The following is a 6,042-nucleotide window of genomic DNA, read 5'->3' as shown; positions in this document are numbered from 1 at the left end:
CCACGAACTCGATAGACCGGCGCGAATGAAACTCGGCCATTTGCACGGCTGACGTTTGGAGAACGGCGCGGCGTTGACAGGGACGGGTTGCAAAATTACATCGACGAAAATGCGCACGGTGGATAGATGCCTGCACAACGGTGTCTGCGCGCGATATTTCACGGAAAATTAAATCGAGTCCAATTTAAAATAAAATCAGGAGGAAAAAGGAAAAAAAAGGGAGAAAGGAAGAGAAACGAATAGAAAAAAGGGATCAAGAAAACCAATTATTTGATACGTGGTTCGACCAAATACGAACGATAAGTCACACTTCTCGTGTTTTACGGAAAAGCAATTTTAAAATTCATTTTCTTGTCACCTAATTTCATTCCCTTGAATATTTAACGAAACATTAATAGAAGAGCAATTTTACGATTCGATACTTGTTCTACGATATTTTACTTAAAAAGTTTCTACCTTAATTTCTTCATCTGCTTCGATTCACGTCTAAACGAAGTAACCAATCGTCGATCTCTACGCAAAGGTTTATAATTCGGATTTGAACGGATGTTTCAAACGATACGATTCTCCCCCTGATTTTGAAGTCGCCCACGAAGCAGTGCACGTACGTTTAAGCAAGCAGGAAGCTAAGGGCGGTCGAGGCGGATTAAGGGGCCGGTGAAGTGGTGCAACTTACGATCAGATTTCACGAATGAGCGCACCGTGGCCCTGGCTGACAGCTGGCGAAAAGTCTGTGCACTTTGCCGCGAAGAGAGGCAGGTTGCACGAAGTTAATCCGTGTTTCGATTCTAAGCAGGACCCTCCTGCGGATCGAGGTCGATGATATTATCCGCCTTGGCTTTATTTCGGGACACGCTGCTGCCGATTAAAATTCACGTTACGGAGTGTCCTTGACTTTTAACGAAGCACTTCGTGCCTCTTCACCGACTCTGAACGTAACCGAGGACTCTGTGTGTCGTGTCTGTCGAATTTCTTCGAACATATCTCTTCGTCGGTGGCTTCGTTGAAAAATTCATTCTCGCTTCAGAGTCTTCGTTTTTCCTCCAGCTCTTTCCTCATTCTCGACTTTCGAGAATTCTTCGAGGAATTATTTACGGAATCGAGTTGCTCAGTTTTTCTCTGCACGAGCTTCGTCGTTTTATTCGTTTTACGAAGAGTCCAAATTTAGGTTGATCTGATACGGTGGATTTCCTTATGAGATCGAACCCCTGACTCGTTAATCCGAAGATTCATACTAATTGTCATATCGATTGCTAATGAAAAGAAAAATACGTATAAATAAAATATATACGTTATACGTAGATTTAAACATATTGTATGTGGAATAAAAAATTCATTTAGTCGAGCGGAAGAGGATAATCAGGAAACGTATCAGTGATCTTTGTGCTGATCAATTATTTTCGGTTCAAAATGTGATTTACCTCTGCTGTATATTAAATTTCATCGGGAAAGGTTGACAATAATTATGAGTTATATCCGTGGCGTCAAAATTAAATTTTAGCAATATAGATCAAATAGATATAGCACGACCAATGACAGAATATTTTACCACCGAGACTTGCCGGGTTAAATAGACAGACAATTGTTCGCAATTTCGATGGAATGAGGAACGCGAGCGGACAGTCGATCGTACATCACCCAGTGACAAAACTCGCCTGTTTTTGGGCGAGTGCCGCGCCCCATGAGGAATGATCTTGCTGCCCCTAGCTATTGAAAAATAAATGGTTCATCGGTGCACTCAGCCGATCGGCTCGAAACACGAATTCGTTGTTTTATCAACGCCGGTTGTTGCTCTTTCGCCATCAGTCGTGCACGGTAACGACGCTGTCGAGAGATACGTTTCGCGTTAAACCGAAAGAAACGAACGTAAACCATTAAGCGCGCATCCGCGTGGACGCGTTGGAACGAGCAGAGAGAAAGGGCGGAATAATTTCAGGAATAAATACGAGAAAGTACGCGTTCGCTGTAACGACTGTGCGAAAGTAACGCGGGTTGTCGGCGCCGACGAGAAACCATGCAGGGCCTGCCAATATTCCGCGCAGTAAAAAATCTCTTTTCAGCCAATGGACGAGAGATAAAAATCGGAGACAAAGTGTACGGCACGGCAAGGCGATGTGATTAGCGGGGGAGAAAAATGCACTACGCTGTGACATTATGCACACATGCGAGCGCGCGTCAATGCCACGCTGCACGCTCGGTGTGAAGCATAAACCGAAGCATAAACCGGCCGGGCGAGCGTAAAGCATAAAACACGAAATGCAACGCAATGCCCGGTGACAGATGCCGTTTATTAACACCGTGCATCGTGAACGTGTCTCTTCTGCTGTACAGTCAACTATGCTCGCGTACGCACGTGCGTACCTACGTATTTTCCCACCGGGTATATCCGACAAGTCGGCACCGAAGTTGTATTTCGTTTAGCGCCGGCTATGAATTTCGTCGTTGCTCGTACTATCGTCGTTCCTTCTTTTCGTTTCTATCCTCCGTCGGTGATTTTGTTATTCATTGCCGACTACGAAACCATGAAAACGTTCAGCCCTATATAGGGATAGGGGATTCTGAGGATCGTCCTATAATCGTCGTAACTTATTCGTCCTCGTTGATCGATCAATTATATCGACAGCTGTTGTCACGCACAGTTTCTTCTTTTCTTCTTTCTCTTCGACGTTGACATTTGGATCGAAGGTTCCATGCAAAGGTGCCTCTAGGAAAGCACGATTGGACGCTTTCTTTGTCGCTCAGGTGCTTCTGTAGGTCGTGCGCGATAAGTTTTGCTTCCGTTTGGAACGCGAAGGTTCAAGCAATCGAGATGGTTCGTTTCTGTATCGTCGTATCGCCAATCACGATGGCGTTTGAATTTATGTAAGTCTTTGTGTTCGTCGAACTGCACGTCGAATGGACTGAAAGAAGTAGTCCCCTCTAGATTAGCCCTCCAACAGAAGGCAATATGTCCACGAATGGTCTCTTAATGACACAAATTTATGTTTTTCCTTTATGGACTCCCATAAACTTCTTTTCCATCTATTTCGACACGCTTGACTTTTTCTTGAAATATAGAAACAGTTTACCCGCGACCCTTATACTTTCACGAACGTTTCTGAGTTTGTCTGTTTATCGAGTTACTTCTTCTTTGTGCTTGCCATAGAAATTTCGGAGGAAGCATCGTATCTCGCAAACGTTAATCGGTCCCATTACCGTGAAAGGTCTCGTTATCGTTGACACGAATTAGCTCTCGAGGCGTTAAATTATGCACAAGAGATCATGGTCCGTCTTATACGGAGTGCTTGATCAAAAATTAACTTACCTTCCCGTTAATCGATTCGCGTCTTTCGCTTGTCCACTCGAGAAATGTTTCCTTTGCCCCTTCTTCCACCGCTGTTATCTTCTTTTCCTCGTTGGTCTTACGCTATGGTTATAGCGAATTCCCATTTACAATCATCGGTAAGCTTATTAACCTCGTACGAAATTTGACAATCGATCCAAATTACCGCATTGGAATTAAAAATTAAATTGCACGGCAAATGTTTGTATTCGTCGGTGTTTGATTCGAAAGAGCGACGATTCGTCGAAACGTGCGTCTACCGTAACCATTGTAGTTTTATTCGATGTTGAATAAACCTGGCGGGGCAGAACGATTCAACGGATATTACTTCGCAGCGAAGAATCGGTCAGCGACGTGTATCCATCGTAATGGACACAGCGAAGCGAGTAATAGAATAACGCGGAAATTGTGTTTTAGATAGGAACGATGAACCAGACACTCGAATTTACGAGTGTGAAATCATTGCTAACGGGAGCCGCAGACTCGGAGGGAAGATTTCCGTGATGCCGCCGGGGGTTGGTCCCACCCTCGTTCCTAGGACACGTGAATTAAATGCATTTTACACTCTGTTTCTCCGCCACCCGTGAGAGGGTAGTAGCAGCCGCGACCCTCTAATGTCCGGTGACTCGGCAAAGTGCTAAGATGACCAGGGCATCAATCTTCACGCTTTCTCACTTTTTGTCAAAAGTCGGAGCTAAACCCGGGGGATAAGACTTCCTTCTTCTCTTATGTTAGCGGGAAAGACGCCGTGTTGGCTTCTCTTGCTGAAGTGGCTGAGTTCGTCGAGGAGGGAAAAAAATGAGAGTGTAGCTACTCAGGCCACGAGAACTCGTCGTTCTCGTGGTTTCGAGCGTCCTTCAGGCGTTTCCGGTTTCGAGACGTTGAAAAATCATTCGCTTCCCACCCTTCTTGCTCTCTCCGTACGCTCCGCTTCGAGGCGTGACGAATCAGAAAAAGTAGACGCGTGTGTGTTTCTCGCGTACGCTCTTTAACAGATAATATCCGTAATATCTAGCCTGTTTCCTAGTCTATTTTCTATTCGTTGGACAATTTCATTCTCGCGGCCACTTCCGCGAAAGTAACACCAGCGTTCGCGATAAAATTCCGCCATGCCATCTCCGAATTCGTATTCGTTTCTTCGGATTTCCATAGAGTGAAACAGCCGAGACGCACTCTATTCTGGAGAACGAGTGCCACGACGCCCGGAGCTTCTTATTCCCTTGGTTTCTCGCGCGGTGTCGCGCATAAAATAAGTATTATGCAGAACACAGCCGAGGGTTTTCGCTGGCTGCTCCGTTCCACCCTTGGCGCGACTGCTGTTTCCCGTAGTCGCTCGGGCCAAAAACTAATAAGATCGAGTGAAATACGCGAGTCTTCCGGGCAATAGCCTCCGAAAGGGGCGACGGTAGTAATCGTGAAGCAAGACGATCTTCGAATTCCTCTGCAAGATCTGCCCCCCTCTCTCTCTCTTCCTCTCTCTCTCTTCCTCTCTCTCTCTCTCTCTCTCTACGCCAGTCTGTGTACACGTACCGAGGAACGTTCTTCTTTCTTTTCTTCTCCCTTTTCATACGTGGCGTATAAGAAGGCGCGGTATAGGAAGAAAGGCAAAAAGGCGACATCGTTCATCGACACCATTGCCTTCGTAAGGTCGCGGGTTATGTCGATATGGCAGAGGTATTGCGTTTTTTAGCAGCATAAAAAATCGCGCCACCGACCGCGAACCGAGGCAATAAGTTTCGTTGGTTTATCGTCGCCGCTTCCCTGAAAACAGCAACGTGGAATCGCTGCAGCGACCGCATGTTCACGGCTTGACACGCAACCACCGTGTCGCGTCCTGTGGCATAGGTGCGAAAGACCACGAGGGCCACAGGGCAAGAAACGTTGCGTTACGTCCGAAGCCCACACTGCGCGTTCAACTGCATATATCACTTTACGTTACGCACTATTTGTACTCGAGGATCGACGAATGTTTTTCAAAGTCCGCGACACGGACGAGAAGAAGTAAAAAGGGCAGGAGGGGTTGGTGTCGAGCGCTGCATTCGGATACGGTGCGCCGCAAATCGTACCACTTCGGGATATTCTCTGACGTTTTTATGGCCCTACTTTCGAGAGATTCTCTACGTGTCCTGGGTACGGGCCGCGCACAAGTAACGGCTGTAAATTGAAAATTGCTCTCTTTGCCTCACGAATCCTGGGAATTGGTTTTTGCGGCTACGGCGGCGGCTTGGATTGAAACGAGGGGACAAATATTTACTCTGGAGAGACAGAGCTGGCGGAGGTGAGCGATAAATCTCGAACGATACGAAAGTTCACGCGGAGAATGAAACATTCGAGAGTGGGCCGCCGCCGGGAAGAATTAAGTATGAGCCGTGTGTGTTAGCCGCGCGCATTCGTTCGCGCTGACGACCGCGACGAGAAGGGGTTGGGCTGGGTTAGTCTGGCGGTTTCGCAAAGCAAATATTTTTCTCGCTTTACTACCGACGGTCGCGTCACTTTCACGAGCTACCAACGTTCGTTCGAGGAAAGAGGAGCAATATCGTAGAATGTAGCCAACAGTTTCGCTCTGTACGTTGCACGCGGGGCTAAGAAACTCGTACGCGTTTCATCTTGACAGAGGATTTATCTCGACTCCTTCCGGCTAGGATCGCGGGGTCGAATCGTAAACCGTCGAAATTGCGGCTTTCAGCCTTTATTGCGAGCCGTATATTAAAATCTTTCTA

Source organism: Bombus impatiens, unplaced genomic scaffold, assembly GCF_000188095.3.
Source record: "Bombus impatiens unplaced genomic scaffold, BIMP_2.2 scf_0279, whole genome shotgun sequence".
In the NCBI taxonomy this organism is placed as follows: domain Eukaryota; kingdom Metazoa; phylum Arthropoda; class Insecta; order Hymenoptera; family Apidae; genus Bombus; species Bombus impatiens.
The sequence above is the reverse complement of the archived record's forward strand: the minus strand, read 5'-3'. Positions refer to the sequence as shown.